This window comes from Rosa chinensis, chromosome 1 (assembly GCF_002994745.2).
Source record: "Rosa chinensis cultivar Old Blush chromosome 1, RchiOBHm-V2, whole genome shotgun sequence".
Lineage (NCBI taxonomy): Eukaryota > Viridiplantae > Streptophyta > Magnoliopsida > Rosales > Rosaceae > Rosa > Rosa chinensis.
Genome location: NC_037088.1, coordinates 48,217,422 through 48,245,387, shown reverse-complemented (window position 1 = coordinate 48,245,387; position 27,966 = coordinate 48,217,422). Strand labels below are relative to the sequence as shown.

Below are 27,966 nucleotides of genomic sequence, written 5' to 3'. Positions count from 1 at the left end.
CCTAATTCTCGAGAACAACAGCTTCACTCATCAAATCTGTCCTCAAATTGGGAATTTGCATAGATTGCAGGTAGGGGTGGGTTCGGTTTGAATCGGTTCGGTTTTGACCATAAACCGAAAATCGAACCGAAATTAAGTTCGGTTCGGTTTTTTTTTTTTTTGAAAATTCAGAACCGATAACTGAACCGACCGGTACAGTTCAGTTCGGTTGAAGTTCGATTTATTTTATTTTTTTAATCATTTATATATGTTTAAACATATTTAGTAAATTTGATCCGCAAATATAACCATATATATATATTTTAATATAATTAGTCTACTTGAGTCCTGAATCATGTCCATCTTCTTTTAACAAATTACTTTGAAAACTAGGAATCAAGGCCGTTGGAGCCTTATCAATAAAAAAAATTAAAAGAGCAAATCATTAACATTAAAAAACAAGGCCGTTGGAGCCTTATCAAGGCCATTGGACATTTGCTCCCATTTGGGAAGTTCCCATATCAGAATATGGCCTTAAGGATCAGCTTGCTTCATATCCACAAACCCTATAGTTTTCAACACCTGCAAATGAAATACGAGTTGCAAACAAGAACAGAAACAACATGAACAAAAACATATTATACAATAATGAAACAGAACAAAGATGTTTGGGTCCAAGTTCCGAACTTACAGACAATGGATAAGCAGAAAGGATGTGATCCCAGTAGTTCATACATAGACAAACCACTCATAGATAAACAAACCACTCAATGGTCCAAAACTGTAATTTGCACAAGCCTGTTGATCACAATATACAAAAGGTCAACCTAACTCATGATCAAGAAAAGAGATAACCTTCACATTGGCAATCAAAAATGAGGTAACCATATGCAAAATTTACCCAATGGAAATGGACATAAGAAAAGTAAAGTGGGCACACATAGAAGGAAAACCAACATGATCAACTAGTAGGTCCTCCTACGATCAGACTATACTGATGATATTATATATGACTAGATTATATATATCTAATACATGCCATTATATATGTCCAGTAATTTACCATACCCTTGTAAATGCTTTTTGCTCCCGTCTTTGCAGTAGAACATCAATAGGTTACAAAATGAGACCTGCAAAAATCACTAGACTTTTCAACTGTAATAACACATTGCAAGAAACAAAACTAAGCACAAATTTGGTTCTATCTGCAGATTGAGATTGTCCTATTCCATCCAATCTCTGTGGACGCTCATCCATCTCCACCCTAGAAATCTTGGCATAAACCCTATCGCCCAAACCCAGCGCCGTCACCGAAATGAAATCACAAGGACATAACAAAAACCACGTCATACTGATGCAATCAAAGCTCAGCCATACTGAAGATAGAATTAAACCTTGTATTAGCTATATCAACCTAAAAAAGCTCAGCCATTCAAATTCATGCATATACTAAGACATACTGCAATCAACACTCTGTCTTTGTCTCTCTCTGTCTCTTGTCTCTATATACACATACATCCACCATCCCATATACATAAATTCAAAACAAACACACAAACACGAATAGAGGATCTATAATATTATTAAACAAGTTCAGAAACAAACTCTTTCAGATCTTTTACCCTCTATTCGATCTCTAAGTTGCAATTAAAACATAAAGATTTAATCTTTGTTTCATTCTTGTTTTATCAAAATCAAAAGTCCAAAACACGAAATCTTTCAGGTTGAAGAAAACAATCATATGAGCTGGTTTTGTGGGTTATTGATTGGGGTTTAAATTATCCGTAACAATATGAGAAGGGGTTTAATTGTCAGAGTTATTTAAGATTGAATCAAGCATGAAACAGAGATCGGACCTTGAAAGGGGTTGCACAGATCTGCGGACAATATCAACACCAGCCGACACCATGGGATCACCTCCAGTTTCTGTAACAAAAAAAGATCACATAATTGATTTAGCACTTAGATCTACAATCCCATACTTCACAACAACTACAAAATCAACTCAAACTATTCAGTAACTTGGAGATCCATCATTACCTGAGCCCAAAGACGGCGATTAGCTAACCGACGAGGAGGGTATTCTCATCCTTGGCCTTGAGCTCATGGTGCTCCGATCCATAGATGTCAAAAAGCCCAGATCGATGGGGTTTTGCTGAAGATGAAAATCAATCAGAGACTGAAGTGAAATTAACGCACAACAAAGAAGGGTAATAGATATATGCTTACCAGAGAGAGCTTCGACTTCCGGCGAAGTAGAAAGAGAGACGACAACCACCGACGTTATGCAATTGTGACGGAGGTCAGAGAGAGAGGTCGTTCACGCCGGGACTGGGGACTGAGGTCGAAGCGTGATCAAGACAGAGGTCACAGAGAGAGGGAAAGGTCGAGACTCGGGGTCGGGGCTGAGGTCGAATCACGATCTGAGACTAAGAGAGAGAGAGAGAGAGAGAGAGAGGAGTATAGTCTGACTGTTTGAGTGAGAGAGGCGGACGCGGAATGAGTTTTTTACTCTTTTAGGTTTTTAGGGTTTTCCATTCCGGAAGAGTCTGCAATGAACCAAAGGTTTTGTAAACCAAAGGGGCCCCACTGACGTGGCCAATTATGATCCACACAGAGTGCTGATTTTTTGTTGACTGGTAAGTCTCTGTTAATTGTAAGTTTTGTGCCGTGATGGTAAAATGAGGAGGGGTTTCTAGTATTTTCGCTACGGAAATATCTCCGAACCCAGCTTAGCTTCCTATTGAAGTCATTTGCCTTGCTAATCTGTCATTCGAGTTATCTCTTCCCCTTAACGGAAGCTGATTAAAAGCAGAGAGAGAGAGAGAGAGAGCAAACCAATCCCGGCGCCAATCAGCCTAATTACCTCCGACTCCGACTCCGACTCCGACTCTGGGTCTCTCTCCTTCTTGCTAGCCGGATGGATTTTGATTATTGTTATTCAGTTTGATTTTGGTTGGAGTGGAGAAGAGAAGATATATGGTTTGGCAGCTGTGTTGGTAAGTCGATGACGGCAATTTGTAGGCAGCAATGGACACTTGGACCCCGAAAACCTCACCTCACCACCAGAGAGCAATTTCGTCTATACGGGTTCGTTCCCATATATATTCTCTAAATTCCTTTCCTTTTTGGATTTATGATTGTATTCAATTTATCTGGAATTTGTAGCAGTAACTCAATATGTTGTCATCTTTATACTATCTCATTTGCTAGGATGGTCCGGAATCTCCAAAATCTCCAATAGCAAAGTCTCCATCCCAGAACTCTCTTCGTTGCCAAAAGGAGGAAAATGTTTGCTGAGTCCCAGGTGGGAAGGTCCAGTTTCCAGAAGCTTTTGGAGCCAAAGCCCCCACTCAGAGATCTGCAATTACTCCTTATAGAATTGTTCTTGGTAATATAAAAAGTGACAAGGTATGTTTATTTACTTTGAATATGTCAAGCAAGTTGTTAGCGGATACATAGCTAAGCTTGATTGATTTATATTTTTGTGATGCTGGTTTGGGATGATACCACACCCCACCCTTTTTCTGGAACAGCTTGTTTATTCTGACAATGTTTGCTTGTTTAGAAGATTGATTGAAAGGGAATGATTATACAGTCATTTGTTTTTGTTATGTTACTTATGCATGTGTTGTCACACCCCAAACTCGGCGGTGTGACTTAAGGGGTTCTCAAGTAAAAGAGAAATTTAGAAAAAGACCAAATTTGACACAATTGAAGTGTAACCTTAAGGCAGCAACAGTTCAGCTCAGGGGATTTTGAAAATTAACCGTTTGAACTCTTTCGTAACTATGATCTTGTGCTTTACACATTGACTGACATTACTTGATATTCTCATTGAAGTATTGGTTTTGGGTTTTCAAATTCCGATACATACTTTTATTACGATAAGCTGACAAGAGTTCTGGGTAATCATGTCTATTGCACTGGAACTAATAAGTTTGACAAAGAGTATAGTCCAGTAAAGACTTGACTTTAAAGTTTTAGAGTTATGTGAAGCATCCCTGATGGTTATTCACTTTTATTTTCTTTGCTCCTCAGATATGTTTCCAAATGATACCAAACTTAGTGAGAATGCTTGTCCTCTTTAAATTGAGACAGTTCTCTCCCTGTTCATTGCTTACCTCAGATTTGTATTATCACTTTTCCAGCCAAGAAAATTGGTATCAGAGCCCAGGTAGTAGATCTAATTAGGTAGTGTCTAAGAGTGTTATATAGTCTAGTGACCATTGCAGCTTTCGTGCTTGGGTAATGAATTTAACTTTCTTGAGGGTCAGTTACTAGATTCATGATTTCAGTTTGATTGAGTTAATTTATATGATTGTGTGTCATCTGTTCAGAATGTGAAAGTGTTGCATAAAGACACCATATTAGCTTTTGAAATCTCTAGTTATATCTCAGCATAATTTTTGGTTATTATTTTGATTCATCCTTCAATATTGATTTCAGCTGAGCTGTGTTTTCTTTAAAATTGGACATTCCAACACTTTCTCCAAACAAGTTTCGTCCAAAACAAAAAACATTTGAACCCACCCGTAGCTCCTTCCCAAAGAAAAGTCAGTCAGCTGGAATTTTGCAAAAACTGCCCTGCAGCATAGCCCTCTTCGGTATTTCTGTTTCTCAACTTATTGGCCTCCAAATATTCTGAAATTTTGACATATTTCTTTTCAGTCAGTTAACAAAGGATCTGGAAAGTTTCGTCTTATTTCGATGTGTAGTGAATTTTCGGTGATTAAGTCTGCATTTGGAAAAGTTCCAGCACTGTAAATGTCTCCTTTGATTTTCACTTGAGATTTGAACTTCCACTTGAATTATTTAACCTCTGGTTTTTGTGTATATTGAACTATATTTCCCAATGCTCGTTTCGAAACTGATTTCTTGTCATTTGGACTTCCAATGAATTTTTTTGGTGGCCTTTGCTGCTGCAATATTTTTCTAAAACCTGGCAGTTCAGTCTATCTGTATCCATCTTTTTCCTTACTTTCGAACTCCGATTTGCTTGAAAATTTAGTATGTCTTTCTTTAACATGGTTACTTTTAGTCTGGAAAGTTTCAAGTTCATTGCTGCAGAAATGAAGTTTTAGTAAATCTTCAAAGTTAAGTTGTTCATGCCTTAACTCTCCAGCCCACTTATGTCTCCCTTTTGTTATAACTCTATTGAATCAGCTTTCAGTTCTTCATCTACAGTTTTCAAGTTCAGATAATGTATTTTGTTGCTTGATTAACATATAGTTTCATTTGGTTTAATGTTACTTTCATTTCCTTCTTCAAATCAAAGTCCATCCCAAAGTACTTCATACTTTTAGGCTAAGATTGTATCGATCTTGGTCTCATTCGGTCTTATTCACATTTTCTCTTACTTGAGAACCCCATAAGTCATACCCGGGTTTGGGGTGTGACATGTGTATGTTCTGTGGGTACAGCTTATGAAGACAAGAAGACGATTGGAGCTTCTTCTAGAGGATCTTCCTTGTTATTTTAGTCTAACGGAGTATTATGACACATCAGATGAAGTTATAGAACTCCCTCCCTCCCTCTCTCTCTCTCTCTGCAGACACAAATGTGCTGTATCTGCATGCATATAGACTTCTTATGTAATGTTCTCTCTCCCTCCCTCCCTCCCTCTCTGTGCAGACACAAATGTGCCATATCTGCATGCATATAGACTTCTTATGTAATGTTGAATGACAAGTTGACAACAATCATTTTTTTGCAGCAATCATGTGGATCTGGGATACTAGCTGATGGTCGGCTTGCTGATTTGATCTGAAGAGTTGCTACGTTTGGGATGGTATTAATGAAAGCTCGACTTGTGCCAGATGTGCTTTTATTTTATTGTAGAAGAAGTTGCTACCCCAGGCTGAGCTTGGCTTCCTTAACATAGGAAGCCGCCCCTCAAGAAGAAAGAGCTCTGCTGGAATTGGACATCTTCGGCCAATTCCATGGGTGTTTGCATGGACTCAAACCAGATTTGTCTTCCAGCTTGGCTTGGAGTTAAACCCCTTGTTGATCTTTTTGTGAGAGCATCAAACACACCAGCCATAAAGATGTATGAGAAGATGATATATCTTTAAGTTACTTTTGATATCTACTTCCAGATTTTCACTTATATAAGAAAGAGAACAAACGTGTGAAGTCTGCTGCCATGAGTTCCCTTTTATGAACTGAATTTTAGCACATGTACTGAAATATTTAGTTAGTACTTCCTAGATGGAATAGATGCTTAAACCAGGTTTTGACACTTGCAGAGTCCCATATTGAGTCTGTCATTCTTGCCGCTATGCAGACGTACTTCCTAGTTCCTATCTCTGCCTCATGTTTTACGTTCTCTTTTTACCAAGCTGTGTGGTTGTGACTAGGGAAATGTTTTGTTGGCAGGCCATCCCGTGGATGAGAAATTATAATGGTGTATGGGTGCTATATTTTTACATTTAGACTCATGAAGATCTATCAGTGATTGTCATCCTTTCCAAAGGTTTCTTTTAGGGTATGTTTCTGTGGAATCTGATAAAAGAAGAGAATTGATTTCAACACTCTCAAGTTCAACAATGTGATGCTTAGAAGCACAAAATTGGTTCATAGTTCAAGTGGTGACTTAGAATGATTTATTGGGAAATTCTTTACATTCCTAGAAAGACTTTTATTTCGAGCAGTAAAACATTTCAAAATTGTCATGATGTAATTTGGTCGGAATTTGCTTTCTCAAAATTCGCCTTTGGATTGGAGCAGTTTATCATACATCAGATGCATCCCAACATGGCTATTAATTCCAATTCCTTCATGACACTACATTTTCCCCTTCTGAAGTTCTGATGTATATCGAGGGCAATTTTCAACAAGAGCAACAATAAGAGATCTCAAGTACCTGCAACAAAAGCAAGAATAAATTATTGTATCAATTCCAAAACATGAATGCTTCAACTGATAACTAAATCACAATTTAACATTTCATCTATATTATTAGTTTATTACAAAAAAATAAAATGAACTCGGTGCACATAAACGTCAAGGGACAGACGAGTTCACAGACCATAAAAGGAAAGATAACCCAAGCTCATGGAAGATATAATTTTGTAATACACCTAATAAACAAGTTAGACCACATTATTAGGTACATAAGAATTTTGTGCGATCTAAAAATTAGTAACTGGAAATCGGTAAATTTGAGATTACTCATCTATTTATAGTGTATTAATAGGTACTCCGTAAAAAAAAATTAACTTGATCCGCGGTCATTTTGACATCAGACAAAGTGGTCAACTCTTTATATACTTATACTTCCCTAAGGGAAGCTATACCAAGAGGAGATAAACTTCTAGAAATTTTTTAATTAGTTTATATTGCCCATACCCACGAGAGTGTGAGAGCTAACATATTGAAAAAATAAATTGTGAAGGACAGATTATGAGCATATTAGTTTTATGTGGTATTTAGGGTTTAAAGTTGACCTAATAGATCGAGACCCAAACGACGACAAAAATAGCTGAAATTTTGACCATAACTATATCTTCTTATCATAATAACATCCAACGGCCAATTTTAATAAATTATGCTCCTCCACCAAGTTGCTCTTGGAAGGTATAATTTGTTAATACACCTAAGAAACAAGTTAGACCACATTATTAGGCATATAAGGATTTTGTGCAATCTAAACATTCGTAAATGAAAATCGGTAAATTTGAGATTACCCATCTATGTATAGCGTATTAATAGGTACTCTGTAAAAAAATTAACCAGATTTGCCGTCATTTTGACATCTGACAAAGTGGTCAACTTTTTATATACTTATACTTCCCTAAGAAGAGCTATACCAGGAGGAGATAAACTTCTAGAAATTTTTAAATTAGTTTATATAGCCCATGCCAACGAGAGTGTGAGAGCTAACATATCGAAAAAATAAATTGCGAATGACAGGTTATGAGCATATTAGTTTACGTGGTATTTAGGGTTTAGATTTGACCAAGTAGATCGAAGCCCAACTGACGACGAAAATAGCTGAAATTTTGACCATAATCATATATTCTTATCATGATAACATCCAACGGCCAATCTTGATAAATTATGTTTCCTCCACCAAGTTGCTCTTAGAAGGTACAATTTTGTAATACACCTAATAAACAAATTAGACCACATTACTAGACATATAAGGATTTTGTGCAATCTAAAAATTCGTAACTGGAAATCTGTAAATTTGAGATTACCCATCTATTTATAGCGTATTAATAGGTACTATGTTAAAAAATTAACCAGATTTGCCATCATTTCGACATCAGACAAAGCGGTCAACTCTTTATATACTTATACTTCCCTAAGGGGAGCTATACCAGTAGGAGATAAACTTCTAGAAATTTTTACATAGTTTATATAGCCCATATCCATGAGAGTGTGAGAGCTGACATATCGAAAAAATAAATTGTGAATGACAGGTTATGAGCATATTAGTTTTATGTGGTATTTATGGTTTAGAGTTGACCTAGTAGATCGAGACTCAAACGACGACGAAAATAGCTGAAATTTTGACCATAACCTTATCTTTTATCATGATAACATCCAAGGGCCAATTCTGATAAATTATGTTTCCTCCACCAAGTTGCTCTTGGAAGGTATAATTTTGTAATACACCAAATAAACTAGTTAGACCATATTACTAGGCATATAAGGATTTTGTGCAATCTAAAAATTCGTAACTGAAATTCGGTAAATTTGATATTACCCATCTATTTATAGTATATTAATAGGTACTATATAAAAAAATTAACCAGATTCGCCGTCATTTCGACATCAAACAAAGCGGTTAACTCTTTATATACTTTTACTTCCCTAAGGGGAGCTATAGCAGGAGGAGATAAACTTCTATAAAGTTTTACATTAGTTTATATAGCCCATACCCACGAGAGTGAGAGAGCTGACATATCGAAAAAATAAATTGCGAATGACAGGTTATGGACATATTAGTTTTATGTGGTATTTAGAGTTTAGAGTTGACCTAGTAGATCAAGACCCAAATGATGACGAAAATAACTGAAATTTTGACCATAACCATATTTTCTTATCATGATAAAGGATATGAGGAATTGAGGATTTTGCCGACACCCGAGCTATTTATTACGATTTTTCGATGCTTCAGAATTTTAAAAATTATTTATGTATAGTATTCTCAAAAATATATAAATTATTTATTAGAAAATAATTTTCAAAAGACGTGATCTGGACCGTCTGCTCTGCATCTGAACCGTTAATAGAAATTATATATACGAGGCTGTAAATACCAAGATTACCTTTCAAATTTTAGTTGGGCGGTAAAGCTGAAATTTTAATATTTCGTCAAATTTTGCGCGAAAAATTTTGGACAAATTTTAGCAATAAAATACAAGGATACCTTTCCTTTTCTCACCTCACCGTTTCGGGCCTAATTCTCATCTACCTCCAATCTGCAACTCCAATTCCTTAAATCCACTGTCTCCGTCGAACATCTCCACCTTCTAAATCTTGATCATCGATCGAGGCTGTTTTGTTGCAATTGTAGCCGAAGCCGGCGAATCAGAAGAAGCCCTTGATCTCAGACCAGTTTAGACCCGATCCTTCAATGTCCAGTACTACGCGGTATGTATTTTTCATCTCAGGCTTTTGCTTAATGAAAATCTACATTTTGTTATAAATTGTCAGAGCTGAGTTCTGATGATAGTTGACAATGCGTTTCCTTTGCATATTACTGTTGCATCAATATGGATTTCGATTGATTTGGAAGTTGGCATCGTTTTGGTTAGCTTTTGCCTGTTGCTTTTTATGGGTTGTTTTCTTCAACAAGTATTAGTTTTGGTGAATTATGTTGGGTATTTATGGGATTCGGGGTTTGGTTATGTTTGATTATTATTGGGTTTTGATGCTCTTCTTGAAATCTCATGTTTGGTAGCTGGGAAATTGAAGCAGGACAAGAAGAGAGAAGAAAATGCAGTGAACCCTTTTTGATTGTTAGTTTGAGTTTATTATGCAAGTCTATTGGCTTTACTGTTATTTCTTATATATGTTGCTTGAAGATTATTAGTTTGATTATTGAGTTGGTAGTGCTATAGGACTTTTAGACTGCCGTGCTGATGAGTTTAGGAATTGACAGGAGAGGAATACCAGTTTGAAGAATTTGTGCAGGTGGATTCCGAACTTCGCTCCCCAGAAGTAGGTTTTCTCTTGCCTTACTTTTTGTTATTCAATTGGAAATATAGATTTTTTGTAGAATTTGGTACAAGTTTGGTTATAGAAAGAGATGAATGGTTATAATGCTTTCTTTAACATTTTGCATTTGATTTTTAGTATTTCAATGCTATCACTTATATCAAGCGATCAATGATTTCTCACATCACTGTTTTCTTGTATGTCTATATTTGAGATATTTATAGGAGGTCCAAAACATCACAGCGCACTCCCACTGGTATTGCATTGCTCAGACTTTGTTTGGTTTGCAATAGCGATCCTAAGCTTGATGTCAACTATTCTGTAAGTAAGCTTTAAATTTGTCAATGACAAATGATTACTGAGAAAAGTGTTGTTAATAAAGAAAGACAAATATATATAATCACACTTGTCCACCTACACTTGCGCACATAATCAAGCAGAATGTGTAAGTAGATCACATTATATGCTGGAAGAATTAACATGACCTAAAAATCTGGACTTTAAGTGGGTTATTTTATTCTATTTGATGTGCTACTGCTGGTCTTTGCATATTCTTCTTTCTCTTATTTGCTTATGCGCAATGGCCCTCGATTCCTGCACGCACCACAAACATCCTCTTCTTGTGCTCGATTCGATACCAGTAAAAGTTCAAGGCTTTTCGGTTTTCAATTTGATTATCAGTTTTTGTTGAACTCGAATTGAATTTGTTTTTTTTTTTTTTTTTTTTGCTGTTTTGTATAATTGGTCTTGTTCAATCTAGGTGGGTGGTTTTAAATATATAGTTCTTTTTACTAATTTATATTTGATTTCTTTTTACTTTTTGTGATCTAAGGCCTTGGAAAACTGAAGTTATCTTGAAGAAAGTAGTCATTGCACTTGGCAAGAGTGTAGCTGGAAGTATCAAAGAGTAAGGTTTGAGCTTCTTTTTCTTCTAATAACCTGAAATGGTTTATTTCAGTTGTGACTATGGATTTTGAGGGTCTGCTTATGATAGAAGCTATTTGAAGAGTATAAGAAATTATAGAGGGATTTTATAGTAGGTTGGGAGAAGCCCCATGTGTTTATGAATGTCCCTATTTGACATCCAACTATATTGTTGTTCTGTTGTCAAAGCTTGCTGTTCTTTTTTTTCTTTTTCATGCTGCATACATAAATATGCTAGAAGGTGATCTACTGATCTAGAATGTGATCTTTGGGTTGTCAAAGAATGCATCTAGGTCCTAGATTTGGCCCAGTCTAATCATTAAGAGCCGAGGACTTTAGGTGGGGATGCACACAAACATGATAGTTTATAGGCTGTATGCTTATTCTTTTGTACATTTGGAAATGAAGTTCAGAGTATGGCATAGGAATGGAGGTGTCAACAAGTCGTGACATCTATAGCTATGAAATCCTGCTATTTGAGATGCTGATAGGCAAGAGATTGATATATGACATGTTTAAAGACGACCTGAACTTGCATAAATTTGTCAAATAAGGCTTTGGCCTCCTTATCCTATTGGATGGTGATCAGAGCTGAGTCTTCTAGCCATCCCAGGTAATCACTTCATCTTGATTTTCTATCTCCAATAAAATACTATTCGTTCACCCAATTTTTAGGAGTTGTGTGTTTAATTTGTTGTCTTTTCTCAGCCAGCTTTTGAGCAACAGCACTTGGAGCCTATTATTGAAGAGGAGCTTTTGAACCAGCACATGGACACTATTGAAGAGGTTTGACATGTAAAACAAGAAACTTTCAACTGTCATTTTTTTCGTTTACTGATAATCTGATATTAGTGTGCTTTGTTTAGTGTACGACTGGCTTTGATTATCCAACAAGATGCTACCAGGCTACTTTGTTCTTGGGATTTTATGATCTGTACCTAAAATTATGCTTGACCGGGACGGCTAGAAGACTGGGCTCTGATCAAGATGTTACCAGTAGACTTTGTTTGTGGGATTTTATGATTTTTACTAATTTTGAATGCTATGGAAACTTCTCTAAGTATATCATGTCTTTATTCATTTGAAGTTCAGCTTCACCCAACCATTCAATTACATTGCTCAATCTCATCACCTCCTTGAGCTCCATATTATTTCCCCATGAAAAACTGCATGGCATTGTGGCTGCCAATTACACCACGCATGCACACAAAAGCTCTAGATCACTGTCTTGCCCCACATGAGCTCCTTGAAATGAACAAATACAGTTAGACAGTCACAAACAAGCTTTACACATGATGTATCGCAAAACAATGAACAACTATGCCACTATGACTGTTTGGTATGGCTGTGCAGATACAATGAGATAATTGTGTTACAGGAAATGTGTAAAGGATGAATATACTCAACTCAATTTTAAGATGAAAGCATAAAAATGAAACAGAACAGATGGCATAGCAGTTCCTGTTAATCATCCAAACTACTATCTACTGCTAAACACCCAAAACTATCCAACAGAACAAATGGCCAGTAGCACTTGTTAAAAATATGCAAAGACCAAAGTAATTACAAACTCGTACAAGGGTGGAGCATAATTAGACTCTGCTAATCCCATTCCAGATATACTAATTCTGCTTCTACCAAATGAAAACTTTAAGCAGAAATCTCTTTGGTAGGGCATGGTGAATTGAATTCATGTGATACAACAGCAAACAATTATGCTCCACAGATGATACTAGCAGTCAAAAATGTGAATTCCCATCAACATTCTGGGTCAGTAGGGCATCAACCAAAGATCTGAATACTAATGATTCTAACAGAAGATTTCAAATAAAACAGTCTCGTGTTTTCATTTCATGCTAGGAATGTCTTCAGTACTTGCTAGCTTTACAATTTTCCCCGTCTAGCAGTTGAGTTGGAGGCTCTTCCTCTAATTGGACTTCATCAACGTCTTTGGGGTTCAAGAAGCTTGGTACATGGCTTTCAAGTCTTCAGTGTGTCCCTTCTCACAAACTCCCCTTAAACCTGGTTCAACTCCACCCAAGCTGGAAGAACAAATCTGGTTCGAGTCCATGCAAACACCCATGGAATTGCCCAAAGATGTCCAATTCCAGTAGAGCTCTTCCTATCAGAAAAGAAGATCCTGGTTTGAGTCCATGCAAACACCCATGGAACACACCTTCATAGTTTAAGATTTTGGCCAATAGTGGTAAACCAAGACTTTCTCTTCCTATCAGAAAAGAAGATCCTGAGTTGGAATTTTTGCAATTGCAAAACCTCCCAATTAAGTTGAACGCATGCTATGAAGTGAGTTTGAGAGTATAACAAATTGTTGACCTTAATCCTAACAGCTTAAATTTTTGGGAATAGTAAACAACTCTATCATCATGCTAGATCAACTTGTGCTTATTTAAAGTTCATTCCCTGTAGGTAAATAATGACTACCATAATTTCATTTAATTGTTGTAATGAAGAGACACGTTAGATATATAGCAAAGAATTCTTGTCAGAATTATTTTTTTTCTCAAAAAATTCGGGTAGAAGTAACTTATTCTGAACTTTGGAGCATAGTAATCCTAAGTCCTAACACTACTACTTTACCTCCATGCTAGATGGGACTAGCGGTCCTTTTTCCTTTGAGCTCTCTTGTTAGAAATTCCAGTTTCTTTTCTTCATCCCACTCACTGTATGTGCCCATATCCAAATATTTGGTAATTGCATCAAGTGTTTCAGCATGTCTACCAGATTCCTGCCCCAATGCAATCTTCAGTTAAAATGACCAACATTTCAATTCTGGGATAGTGAGAATGACCAACATTGCATACTGCATGAAGAGGCAAGTTTAAAAGAACTGAGAAACCATGAGTACCATTGATCATAGAATACATTAGGTGCTGGTAAATAAACACTTCAGGAAGGCTAACAATCAAAGAGAAAAAAAGTAACTGCTAATAGAGATTCTAGGTGGAAAGACAGCTCTAGCTCACTATTGTACAGCTAAATTAAGATTTTATTTATGAAAATTGATTCCCTCCATATTTGAAAAGGAAATAACTACAAGGGCTCATGTGATACACACTGCCTTTTTTGGAACTGATGACAGTTGTCTTTGTAACATAGTTGAGCAAGTTCTCATTTATGCAATAAGGGATGGCAGCATATGAACATAATATAAAGTAACACAACTTCTGAGATCCTCAATTTTTCTATAATTTTTTTCTTCAAAAAGTAGGTTTAAGAGGATAATCGGATGTTCACCAGTGCAAGAGGGCTGATCAGCTCTAGCTGGAAGTTGTGTTGGAAGTGCTGCAGGTTGTTACTTTACCTGATTCCTATTATAACACTGATGATCCCAACTCTGGTGATCCTCAGATGCAGATTCTGAAGAGAGAATTTCAATTATGTTAACATTATAAATTGATTCACAAGTATATTCATCATCTATTAAAAATAAATTGAAACCTTAAGAAATCAGGAGGGGATGACCAGTGGGTACTTATGCATAGAAGAGTTGGGGTAAGAGAAGTCAAATTCCCATAGGTCCATAAAACACAAAGAATTTTGTAAACTATGACTCCAATTTTTTCACTCAATTACTTTCACTAATTAACCATCTGCTCTATCCTGCCTGGCAGAACATAAAGTAAGAGTGTTCATCTGTCTTTCAACGTTTTTTATTCTGCATACACAGAAGTGATCTAGAGATTTAAATTGTTATATTAATAAGATCCGAGTCTCAGAACAACAAAATCCCAGCCCTCAAACAAAAGATCAAGCAATAAAAAAAAAAAAATCAGAAACATAGGAGTAACCTGTTAAGGAAATTGTCAAAGAAAAACAATGGAAGCTATGCTTTGGTAGTCTCCACATGATACCAAGCAGCCAATATTAATGACCACTGAAAATAACTGCAATATGTCATACTGTGCTCTAGAATCTCCTGTGCCAGTTTTGACAAGCTATTACTGCACCAATTCATGGATAGTTCAAATTTCAGGCTATCCACTTCTCTAATATAGAGATCAATAGTCATCCACCTAGATAAAAGCGAGACATCTTTTGTGACCTGAACCAATAGAAAGAGGCAAGTTGATATAATTGTGTAGAAGATCTAGACAGTCTGACAGCATTATAAATTCTACATAAACAATAATCTTAAGTTTGCAATCTAATCATGAAATCTGGCAGTATACTGGAATCCTTAAAACTAAAACCTCCTCTCTCATACCCCAAAGAAAAGAACAGGGAAGGGATAGCAGAAATGAAGGTTAAACTGATGGTCTAAAACTTTACACAACTAAGTCATGCTTATCCATCAATGTCTCCGTACAGTTAAGTAATTGATTCTAAGTACCAGGGCTTGCTTTATTCCCCTCAAAACATGATTTACTGCCCCATGAATTACCAACACCATTACCAATACAGTAAACTAAGTTATGTATAACACAGATCTAATATATGCCAAAGTTATGATTAGTTCATGCTTCAGGTCTTTTGTTGGCATGAAAAAACTCTCCTAGATTTAAGAGAGTAAATAATACCATTAGGAGAAGATTTACGAATAAAATATCAATAAGACCCACGAGTACCTTTGCTGTCACATTGGAATTTCCATCTCGACCACCCCCCATCCAAGAGCCAAACCTGATTGGTGTGCATTTCAATGGAAGTGGTTTTCCAATTTCCCAGTGTGCTGATAAATAAATTAAGAAAACATTATGACAAGAAGTATAGAAAGACAGAAGGTAGTAGCTACATATAAAGAACCAGAAACAGATCAATACCAGAAACGAATTTGAAGACAAACCTTCTTTAAAGCATTGCTGAGATGACATAAATAATGAGGTACAGCTTTCCAAAGGGACTGCTCCACAATGTTCAAACCTGTGGTAAACAATATATACAATTTTATTTTGTCTGTAAGTGATACACACGATTTCAAAGAGCCAAAGCATGTGAACATCAATGAATCTAATGTTGAAGTGGTTTACCTGCCCCAGCTTCATCAACTGGTGTGGGTTTATGGTGCCTAAGCTCATCTGTTTGCCATACAGAAGTTATCTCTTGCACCTATAAAAGTAAGAGTAAAATATAAAACACAAGGAAAATTAGAGAATATCCACGATATCAATGTCATTAAGATGCAATCCCCCTTGCCCCAGCAAAGTGGTTTTGGAAGAAGAGAACAAGGTTGGGAAAACAATACCAGATCTTCAATCACCATATCTCTGTCTTCACTAGTAAGATCAGGTCGGTCTCTTAAATTTAAAAGATGCTGCAAGTAACTTGATATTATTAGTCTAAACAAATTTTCAACATGTCTTTTAATCATAATGTTCAACATCCTAAAAATTGAGCAAAGTCACTAGCCACTCACAGAAAGTCTGATATATTTGTATTGTAAAGTTCCGCGATTAATTTGTGTAGGATGTGCAGTAAGAACAATCTCGACCTCCTGCAGCAAGAACTTAAGGTTGAGAACAAGATATCTAAATGACTGAACAACAGTAGAAACACACACACACACACATCTTATGTTCAACAGTGTGCTGATAGACGAGGCAACATCAATGAAGCAACAACTTGAGCTCATTAAAACAAGATCATTTAATTGGTTGGGTTTTATCTTTTACAGAAACCTTAACAACATGAGTGATATATTTTCCCCACTATTTTCTGTCTAGGCATACAAATCAAGACAAAGGATAGGAGGAAAAGAACCAACCTGCTTGCAAACAGTATCGTAAAGCTGGTCTGGGGAAACACCACGCTGCAGAAGCTGATTAAAAATATCATCACAAGATTTACATTCTTTTGTCTACAAACCCTGCACAAATCAACAACTTTCTCTAAATTCACCAAAATGCTTTAAAATTCACAGCTGAAAGAATTCCAACCAATTTTTGTTTTTTCATGTTATCTTTTCGGAAGCTAGAATGTCATAATTTTAACCGTACAACCAAAGTTAGAAGTCAATCCTTGATAGACACTACTATTTCCTGAAGCTCTGGTGCTTCATATTTCATTTCCAAACAAGTATAAACACACAGGCACATATCTGAAATTTAACCCCTTTTTTTTTTTCTTTTTTTCAAAAAACAAAAAATTTAATATAAAAAATAAAATAAAACAGAGAGATCAAGTCGTTGAGTGACCTGTGATGAACTTCAGCAATGCCCATCAAATTGAGGTGATGGCTGAAAACAGGAGCGAGAGTGAGTGCCTCCTCTAAGCTCATCTTCGAAATTTCCGACGCTAGCTTCTTCTCCAGCAGCTCCGCCGTGTCCTCCATCCCTGCCAGCCTCATACTACAAGCACTCTGAACACAAAAATGCCCCGTTTCAATTTTCCTCATCGGCAACCAAACAAGGTATCAGAAAACAAGACAAAATAAAAAGCAAACGAGAAGGTGCAAAAGCGTGAAAGAAGAAGAAGAAGAGGGAATAGGAACCTATTCTCTTATGCAGAACACTCATTATTGTAAAGCTAAGATGACAACACGAACACCATCTGAACCAACACAATGTGTTGACTGACTGGTAAAATGTGCTCAGAATTTCACTGACAGGGAATTTGATTGAAATGCAGGCTCCTAGAACAGTGTTACATTTGGCTTCTCATTGTAGTCTAATTAGCCTTTCCAAAATAATCGTTTGCATATTCAACAATGACCAAAACACAATCAAACATAAAATAACTTCAAATCAATGTTCTGCATATTTCACAAGTTTTTCGGATTGACTCATGCACACTTGCAGTAGTTTATGTACGCTCTTTTGACTAACTTTATAACTAAATACGCGTACTTCATCCTCTTACCTGGCCTCACTTGATTCACATTAAATAACACTTTTACATGGACATCTGGTACACAACTAAACAAGAACAAAAAATATGAACCTCTGCAAATTCTACCCCAGTAGTTTCCCAATTTCGGAGTCCGGGAGAGGCGATAATGTTTCGGTCATCAACTTGTTTTCAACGGCTTATATCAAGTCCTTACATGCCATACTTATAATATTATTCTGTAAAATTAAATAGACAGCCCATTATATCAAACTATGATATCAATCAATCAACTACTAAATTCACAGTAAACATCCATATCAAACAATAACATCATCACTAACCATCAAGTCCACACTCACTAACCATAAAGTCTACACTTATTTCATAATTAATGCACTGCAAGTTCTATATCAGATTCCCTGCTCATACATCTGGGGACTCCATGCTCAATCCCAAAATCTACAGATTCAAATTCTTATTCCCTACAATTTCATATAATCTCTACATAGAAATCGAATAACAACAACATTCCGACCCCATATATTACCTGAAACTGTCGATGAAACCAGATTGTATTCCTTCCGGCAGCGAATACTTGAGAGTATTTGCCTTACTCCGTCCTATTTCGCTGTATCGGATACTCGGTATCGATATTACTGTGCCTTCTTTTCCAAATCGCAATTACTACTCCTTCACGTAAGAACGCCCCTTCCACAATGATAAATCGTTTGCAGTTTGGTGTTTTCTTCACCGGGAATTTTGATGTTTTGTACACATGGAGGACGATGGAGACCACTATTTAGTCTTCCAACCTTATCTCCTTCTCGGCGCACCCGCCTCTCTCCTTCTCCCGTAAAAGCCCCTGTGGTTACTTCATACTTTACAGTTTCATCTTACCTGTCGTATGCGAGTTGACGCGGTCAACCTAACGGAAAACTCTGACGCCATCTCTTGGTCTACAAATGCGTTGGTTCATTGCAGCCTACTCCTTCGATTCCACATATACAACGCCGTTTCTGGGGAGTTTGGTTTTTCGGTTCGGTTCGGTTTCGACCAGGCTGAAACCGAAAACCGAATAGACCAGATTCGGTGCAGTGCGGTTTTTAACTTTTCGGTACGGTTTTTTTCGGCTTCGGTTCGGGTATCGGTGTGGTTTTTTTTGGTTTTCGGTTTCGCGAGCCCACCCCTAATTGCAGGTACTGCGTCTAAACAATAACTCACTTACTGGCACCATTCCTGCCAATATATCCAATTGCTTTGAACTCATCACTCTCTTTCTTAGAAGAAACAATCTAGTGGGTAAAATTCCTCCCAAACTGAGTTCCTTGTCAAAGCTTCAAGCTTTAAGATTGGGATCCAACAATTTAACGGGAGAGATCCCTCCTTTCGGGAACCTTTCGTCTCTCAAGATATTTTCATCATCTTTGAATAACTTAGAAGGAACCATCCCTAGTTCTCTATGCCAATTGAAAAAATTAATAGGTATCTATTTCGACTCAGATAGGTTATCTGGTATCATCCCTTCCTACATTTACAATCTCTCTGGTTTAGTTACATTCACCGTAGCAATAAACCAAATTCAAGGAAGTCTTCCACAAAACTTGAGCACTGCTTTTCCTAACCTTCAAATCTTTTCCATTGGTGACAATCAATTTATTGGGTCCATTCCTTGGTCAATATCTAATGCAACAAATATTCTGTCATTTCAATGTCAATCAAACAAACTCACTGGACAAGTGCCAAATTTACGAAATCTTCATAACATTGTGAAGTTCAATGTCTATGATAATAATCTAGCTTGGAAGCAGTAAAGATGGTGACTTGAGTTTTGTCTCATAATTGATCAATGCCACACAGCTAACTATATTGCAGTTCAAAGACAACAATTTTGGAGGCACATTGCCCACATCAATATCCGATCTCTCAATCAATCTCCGAAGCCTTGTAATTGGAGAAAACCACCTACATGGAAGCATCCCAATTGGATTAGGGAATCTTGCCAACCTGCAGTCACTTGGTATGCAAGAAAACTCCTTCACTGGTAGCATCCCCACAGATATTGGGCAGCTTTCAAGGCTTGGGCAGTTGTTAACAACAACCAAGTATCGGGGAGCATTCCATCTTCTCTTGGAAATTTAACATTGTTAATAGTTCTCCAATTGCAGGAAAATAATCTAGAGGGTAGTTGTGAGAGCCTTAAATTCTAGGAACTATCTTAGGGAGTTACCTAGTCAAAAGTGAGCATTCCTCAACCTTGGTAAATACCTATCCCGATTTTTAAATGAGTCATAGTCCTGTTCTTCCATTTGGTCATATTTCTTTTACTTCGACTAGAAATCAAATAATTTCCGCTTTTAATTTATTTCTTACCTTTTCAGCATATTTCATTAACAAAAGTCTTTTAGCCTCTATTTATTTAGTTTATTTAAAATGTCACCTATATATTCATTGCTTAGACTCTTTTACAGCCAAACACTCAGTTAACAAAAACCAAACTACTTCTATTCTCTTTCCATTCCATTCTCACTCTTCTCTTAAGCTCTGAAACATTTGAATCTGCTTACTTCACTTTCATCTAAGGTTGAAAATCAGTAGCTACTTTATCTCCAAGTCTTGCTTGTCATCATGTTAGGAGGTATGAAGCTAAGGGTTGATCAAACCTTCTTCTGCACTTTTCCAATTTCGCAGCTCCAGGTCTTCTATTGCCTTGCATGTCATGTATACCTCCTCTAATTCACGTATTTCACTATGACAGAACATATGGAAGACTTTGAGATTTCAAACCACTGAGCTTCTCTCTATTTTGCTTCAATACCAGAAATTTTCTTTCATTTCGGTAAGAACTTCTACTTTCTGTTAAATTCCAGTTCTTAAAGCCATTCAAGGTTGTAATGGAATGCACTTTTGATCATTACATTTTGGTAAACCCATGAGGATGGATAGGACTAGAAAAGACCAAAGTTCAATTACTGCACTCCAAGTGTTTGATGTTATGCCTCAAAGACAACACCAAGCTTAACCAGTGGGCTATTCCATGATTTTCGAAAAACCTATACTCCTTGTTTTACTCTCAGTTTTTGACAGCCTAAATTAGACCCTTCAATGATCATTTGAACTTGGTTTCGTGAAAAACAGAGTTAAAATGAGATACTTGTGCTATTTTGAAGTTACTGCACTATTTCAGGATTTCTGCAGAGTCAGCGTTTCTGTCAATTTTAGATTCTTGTTTGACCCTTCATTTGAACTTCGTTTAGCATGAAACTTTTCAAAATAGTAGCTTTGCATTTCTACTTCAAATTTGGAAAGTTTCGCTTGAAATCACTGAAAGACTAATTGTTAGTGAAATTTTCTTGCTTGTTTCCAGTTTTCTGAAATTTTCTCAAAACTTGCAGCTTATTGTTACAAACAATTGATTTGAAAACCTTTACACTTGTTGACAGGACCCGCCCCGGATTTCACCCTGAAATCCGAAGAGGCCCTGCGGGGCCCACCTTAGAAGAAATTCTACCAAAAATTTGACAGAACTTCCCCTAAAAATGGACAACCCAAAACCTGTAGAAAAACAATTACACTTCTAAATCATCCATCCTTATTCTCCTGGAGCCACCCTGCTCCCTATATCACAACATCTCTCATATCACCAAACAATTCTGAAACTTAAGAATATTAATCTCATAGGTTATCAGAGCAATCTAATATACAGGCGAACAAGAGAATAGAAAGCAAGATAAATGACCGATGCTTTTATAATGCGGAAGCTATGACAGCTATGCCTCAACCCCAAGTACGCTCGACCTCAAGCTAAACTGGCCTGCAAACTGGGCATTTAAAACCGAAGGGCCCAGGGGAAAACATTTAAAATCCGTTAGAGTGAGTGGACGAAAAATAAGTAATTTCAAATGAATAAGTAAAACTTAATGCTTTCCCAAGTTATTCTCTAAAACCTCGCATGCAGTAACAATCTTGAAAACACTCTTAATCATCCTCTTTACTGAAATCTCAATCACGTAACAAGAACATCTTGAAATCTCTTAAAATCTCATCCTCAATCCTTATAAAAACATCCTTTTCATGAGGCTCGTTTGATGACTAGAAAGGACTGCTGTCTAGTCATCTCATGCCATCTAGGAGGGACTGCCACCCAGATGACGCATCGGAAGGGACTGCCAACCGGGATAGGAGGCGGTGGATAGATGGGACTGCCAACTAGCCACATGTAGTAGACGGGACTGCCGACTAACCACAGGTAGTAGACGGGACTGCCGACTAGCTACCTCATGTCATCTGGAAGGGACTGCCAACCAGGTGACGCATCGGATGGGACTGCCAACCGAGCTGTAGTCTGGAAGGGACTGCCAACCAGACTATTACCTAGAAGGGACTGCCAACTAGGTAAGATACGCATGCGCCAAAACTGGCCTCCTTAATAAACTGAATAGCCTCCTCAAGAACTGAACATAACCTCTTTCAATCACTTGCTTTCGGAAAGAAACTCGATATTACCTCAATAAATCAATAATAATTCACCGAAAGCATATCTCAGTAATAACTCACTAACTCAATCCTCGATATCTCAATAAATCCTCGAAAGCATAATCACATACTCTATAATTCAATAATTGCTTTCGGAAAGAAAGTTCCATCTAACCCAAGTCTGATAAGTGCGGAATTCAAAACCTAATAATTCTCGATAAATCAATCATGTTGCTAAAATCTCTCGCACTCGTATATCTTCATAAAAACTGATATTCGAAAACAATAATTCTCATAATATTTTTCCGAATCAGTCACCTCCCGAAAATCATTTCCCAACTCAATAACTCATGAATCCCAACTCAAAAATCTACTACAAGCCCACGGGAAGGAATTTCAATACTAACCTCGTAATTCATAAATAAATCTCGATAAACTAAATCTCAAATATTCAAAACATAATTAAATCTCAATTGGAAGAAAATAATAATAATACTGCATGCGGAATTAATTTAAAAACAAATGTCCACTCACAGTACTATTGGCAACCACGCAAACGAGTTCCTTCATCTAACCGTAGCTCGCGACATTGCCCTGTACACAATTATATTTCCGTAAACGGCAATCCGATAAAATAATTACGAACTTAAACGAAATCCGAAAATCCCTATCTCCAATACTTCTCAAATTCAACCCAAATCTCTTCCACAATTCTAATTCCTCAATTTACATATTCCATAATGAAAACGAGGGAAATCCGACGGCCGGATTTCCCATAATTCCACCACAAAACTCCAAACTTCGAAAATTCACAAACAATTCCAAACTCCTCCAAAATTCACCAAACTTCATATATAAGCTCTATGATAATTATAGAATTTAACTAGCTAAAAATTGAAATTTATAAACTACCCTAGCCGCCGCTACCGCCGCCCACAGTGGCGGCGCCGCCGCCACCATCTCCGATGGCCACCAAAATTTGGCAGTAGCACCTTCTCAACACACTGATTCAACTTCTCAACTACAACATTCCCAAATAACAATTAAAAATGGCCGAAATCGATTCAATGAACAAAAACCCAGAAATCCTCAAGAACCCTAGAATTTCAATTCGTCGATTCGGCATCTACACAACAAATCGTGATACAAGGCCATAGGGGAAATGATCAGTGATGAAAACCGAACCTTCGACGCCGGAATGAGGACCGGAGGTGGCCGGAATCGCCGGAAATCGGCAAAAGCTTCCAACTGCCACCGTAGCTTCCTCCGCTCCAAATCGAGGTTCTCCGGCCAAATCGTCGTGAAATACCTCCACAGACGTGACAAGGGGAAGAAACCGAGCTTGGGGGTGGCCGGATTGTGTCCTGGGTCGGCCGGAGGAGGAAGAAACCGGAGGGGGAAGAAATCGGCCGAGAGGGGAGAAAGAGTCGGGGAGAGAGAAAGAGAGAACTTACCCGGTTGGGTAGGTTTCCAAATATATAAATCTACCAACAGTAAATTTCCATATATATATAAAACTTACCATGAACAGTAATTTCTACATTTTTGGCCATAACTCTCCCATATTAAGTCCGATTTTTACGTACCACATATGCACGTGCTCGGTTTAACGTCCTCTACAACTTCCATGAAGAACATTTTCTCAAATTTTGACCCGAACAAAAAGTCAACTTTTAGGGCCCCCTAAAAGCATTGAAACGACAGTAAAAGTAAAAGTAAAAGTCGTTTACCGTCCAAATGACTAGTAAACCGGTGAATTCGGGTTCGGGACGTCACAATCTCCCCACCTTATAAAAATTTCGTCCTCGAAATTCCATACTATTGAAGTAGAGATGGGTGCACACGCCAATCCATAGTAAACAGTCACGAAGATGAATAACACATCAATCGTACGGCCGTGGCGATGATAAGGCACAGAAAAGATGTGCAAGTCTGCTCAAATCATGTAGAAATTACCTTCAAAACTGATCCAAAACTTGACCAATTAGAACATGGAGATCAACCCTTATAAGAAACAATTCTCTAGCTGAAATCTAGCCAATTATTGCGATCTGAATAATTCCCACAGCGTTCTTACTAAATTCAGTGTTTTAGTAGGTAGATTTACTTCCACTCATTACTGACAGTCCTTAACAACTGAGGGAGAACATCGTCAAAGCACTATTTTTGAAGCAATCTGTAAACTGTTCAACTATGTGAGCAGAAACACCTACTAAAATTCTCAGAATAAAGACTCAAGGCTAAATCAAGGTCGGTTACTTGTAAAAACTACACCTTGAAACTGCACAACGAAAATCAAATCTTCTTTGGATTAAGTTTTCCCTTTGCAATCTTAAGTCAACGACTGGAGTAGCTGATAATCTCGACAATCTCGATTACACAAGCAACCAAAAACATATACTTAGAACCCCAAATGTATCAATGTTCCAAGTTGGATACCCTTGTCTTACCTAACTATGTAATAGTACATACCCACAAGTACACATCTTCGACGTCAAGAAATTTAGGTCAAATAATAGTTCAGATGACTCATGGTATCAATATCACAAACTATTCAGTTGAATAGTAGCATTCATACTCTTTTTCATATAACTCGTACAGTGAAGATCCACTTTGTTCACCAACAACATAATAATACATTTACTCACACTTAAAACAATTTCAATTCGTACACGGGTTATGTAAAGTCCAACAGTTAATAAAACACCACAAGATGCTCACTGATAACCCACATGTCTGAAACAACCAATTTCCTTAGCAACCACAAAACCGCACTTGCTTTTTGTCTGTTTGTGCTTAAATTTCTGATCGAATGTCGTGCACGTAGAGATCCCATAGTTGTCAAGCATATCAATGAGTAGCCTCGAACCAACCTATAAGTTCTTAATCATGCATGTTATGGGGCCACTACACTTTCATTGCGCTACTTTGATACCTGACTAAAACATTGATCAAAGCCTTGAGATGACATCTAAGTCAACTAGAGAAACTTCTTTGATACATACCCTGCTGGCCATAAAGCGACACATTTCACACACCTGTTTATGTTCAAAATTTCTGTACCAGACTGCTAGCAAGATAGTCCATTCTTTCTTCTCTATGTTTCCACACCATAATCTTCCAATAATCAACGTCAAACTTGCAAGTACTTGAGTATAGCGAACTCTCCTGACATGGCTCAAAGCCGGTATCCCCAAGCGACGCTGTCATCACTAAACTGAGGATAAAGTAGCTGAAGATCCACCCTCTAACAACACTTATTCAATAATATTCCAGCTACAACAACAATTTCAAAAACTAATCCGCGCTAACTAAGATTGCACCAAAATTTCTCAATCCTTATCTCGCTAAGCATAAATCCAACAACACAACTCAACCATACTCGCTCAACAATTTAGTACTTCAAGAGTCAATTGAAACCCTTGATAAAACCCATTCCACCAGTAACGGTACCAAGGTAGAAAAATTCACTTAATTCCTTCAAAGCAATCTGTTAATGTACGTATTCAACTCAAGCAACAACCAATTTTTTTCCTAGATGATAAAACACCGTTCACAGAATCTTTCCTCGGACAACAACCTTGATGTAAAACAGACACCCGTCCAACATCTCATTTCACACAAAGCGGTACCTGGATCTGAAATTAATCCAACCACCTGGCGATCCAATTCCTCCATTTAATTACCATTGAAATACGCCACTACACAGACATACCGTATTACGTTTGACCCACATATAACAAGAATTCTGGTCAAACCTTAATTAGAAGTATTTCCGGAGCCAACTAGGAAACTTATTTCCTCAAAGTTATTCCACTAACCACTCTTACAATATCACAATCCAACTGTCTAGAAAAAACTTCACCAAGAATCTATCACAATTAATCTTTAAGGCTCCACAATTATAACTCGAATCATACTCCGTATCACAAGTAATTCCACTTGCACCATTATGAATACCCAACGAGATCACTACCACTATTCTCCAATTTTTAGGTACAACCATTTCAACCAAAACGGATAACCAATTGAGTACACGCATAAGCACAATCTCATAAACAAAAGTTGTTTCAAATCTTCTCAATTAAATACTGGCAAAGATCGTAATTCGATTGTAAAGCTCTGAGCGTCCAACTGAATACTCAAGTTTTAAACATAACACTATTTCAAAAATTTAAATTCTGTCCATCTCCTTACTCGAAAACTTCAAAAGGATCAATTATAAGTCAATGTATCTAAAATCAATTTCTTCCAATCCGGACAAAACGAAATCCAAATATCATGGTTAGGTCAAAGAGCCAAGATAACCAGTCATGATTTCTAAGTAATCTCCAACAACTATCAATGATATCACAAATGTCACATACATGCCATATCACATCACGTAACACATCTCCTGAAACTTGGTTCAACGTCAGAACCACTAATATTACTAGTTCCATTTCCATCAACAATTCTGATTCTAAAGCAATTTATAGCAAACTGAGACAACCCAAATCTATGCCCACTCAACTCTAACAATCAAACACGAAATCGAACTCCAGTCTTGCACCTTAAACCTTGCCCCAACAAACTTGTTGGCATCGAGGGAGAGATAACCACCACATTCCCTCGGATCACATTTCGTAACATAACTCAAACCTGTAGAGTAATCTAACATCACCATCACCAGGAAAAGATGCAAGACACGTAATTAATCTGATACACGGAGAAATCCCTATGAGGTCGGCGTATACGAGGCATAGCACCTGAATGAAAGTCATTAACCACGTACCTTACATACTTGATGAATACTTCAGCACCGAAGAGTAAACGATGGGGAACCGCTGCAGTCGGGCCATCACTCGGGAGGTACTGAGTAACATCAAGCATATAAGGTAACTAGAATAGAAACGAGTCTACAGAACCTAACAACCTAATGCTCTGATACCAACTGACAGGACCCGCCCCGGATTTCACCCTGAAATCCGAAGAGGCCCTGCGGGGCCCACCTTAGAAGAAATTCTACCAAAAATTTGACAGAACTTCCCCTAAAAATGGACAACCCAAAACCTGTAGAAAAACAATTACACTTCTAAATCATCCATCCTTATTCTCCTGGAGCCACCCTGCTCCCTATATCACAACATCTCTCATATCACCAAACAATTCTGAAACTTAAGAATATTAATCTCATAGGTTATCAGAGCAATCTAATATACAGGCGAACAAGAGAATAGAAAGCAAGATAAATGACCGATGCTTTTATAATGCGGAAGCTATGACAGCTATGCCTCAACCCCAAGTACGCTCGACCTCAAGCTAAACTGGCCTGCAAACTGGGCATTTAAAACCGAAGGGCCCAGGGGAAAACATTTAAAATCCGTTAGAGTGAGTGGACGAAAAATAAGTAATTTCAAATGAATAAGTAAAACTTAATGCTTTCCCAAGTTATTCTCTAAAACCTCGCATGCAGTAACAATCTTGAAAACACTCTTAATCATCCTCTTTACTGAAATCTCAATCACGTAACAAGAACATCTTGAAATCTCTTAAAATCTCATCCTCAATCCTTATAAAAACATCCTTTTCATGAGGCTCGTTTGATGACTAGAAAGGACTGCTGTCTAGTCATCTCATGCCATCTAGGAGGGA

The 27,966-nt window shown here is 37.3% G+C and overlaps 3 long non-coding RNA genes and 1 pseudogene across 10 annotated transcripts; 2 read left to right on the top strand and 2 right to left on the bottom strand.

The window, feature by feature from the left end:
* Nucleotides 1–284: 284 nt before the first annotated feature.
* On the bottom strand, nt 285–2,350 carry LOC112181584. Of its 2 annotated transcripts, none has more exons than XR_002928965.2 (6): nt 2,209–2,350; nt 2,020–2,134; nt 1,836–1,905; nt 1,048–1,355; nt 671–777; nt 285–561 (listed from the first exon to the last, which is right to left on the bottom strand). It is a non-coding gene; the product is annotated as an uncharacterized LOC112181584 (long non-coding RNA). The 2 variants fall into 2 exon arrangements; XR_002928966.2 differs by having other exon boundaries at nt 1,048–1,264.
* A 312-nt stretch (nt 2,351–2,662) lies between these two features.
* LOC112181585 lies at nt 2,663–6,656 on the top strand. Of its 4 annotated transcripts, XR_002928971.2 has the most exons (5): nt 2,663–3,069; nt 3,193–3,390; nt 4,021–4,156; nt 5,403–5,573; nt 5,696–6,656. It is a non-coding gene; the product is annotated as an uncharacterized LOC112181585 (long non-coding RNA). The 4 variants fall into 4 exon arrangements; XR_002928969.2 differs by lacking the exon at nt 4,021–4,156; XR_002928968.2 differs by having other exon boundaries at nt 4,021–5,573.
* A 2,683-nt stretch (nt 6,657–9,339) lies between these two features.
* Nucleotides 9,340–12,170, top strand: LOC112181586. Of its 4 annotated transcripts, XR_002928978.2 has the most exons (7): nt 9,341–9,582; nt 10,094–10,152; nt 10,374–10,470; nt 10,982–11,061; nt 11,482–11,686; nt 11,782–11,859; nt 11,940–12,170. It is a non-coding gene; the product is annotated as an uncharacterized LOC112181586 (long non-coding RNA). The 4 variants fall into 4 exon arrangements; XR_002928972.2 differs by having other exon boundaries at nt 9,340–9,582; nt 10,982–11,686; XR_002928975.2 differs by having other exon boundaries at nt 9,340–9,582; nt 10,364–10,470; nt 10,982–11,686.
* A 314-nt stretch (nt 12,171–12,484) lies between these two features.
* On the bottom strand, nt 12,485–17,425 carry LOC112168471 (annotated as a pseudogene).
* Nucleotides 17,426–27,966: the final 10,541 nt, after the last annotated feature.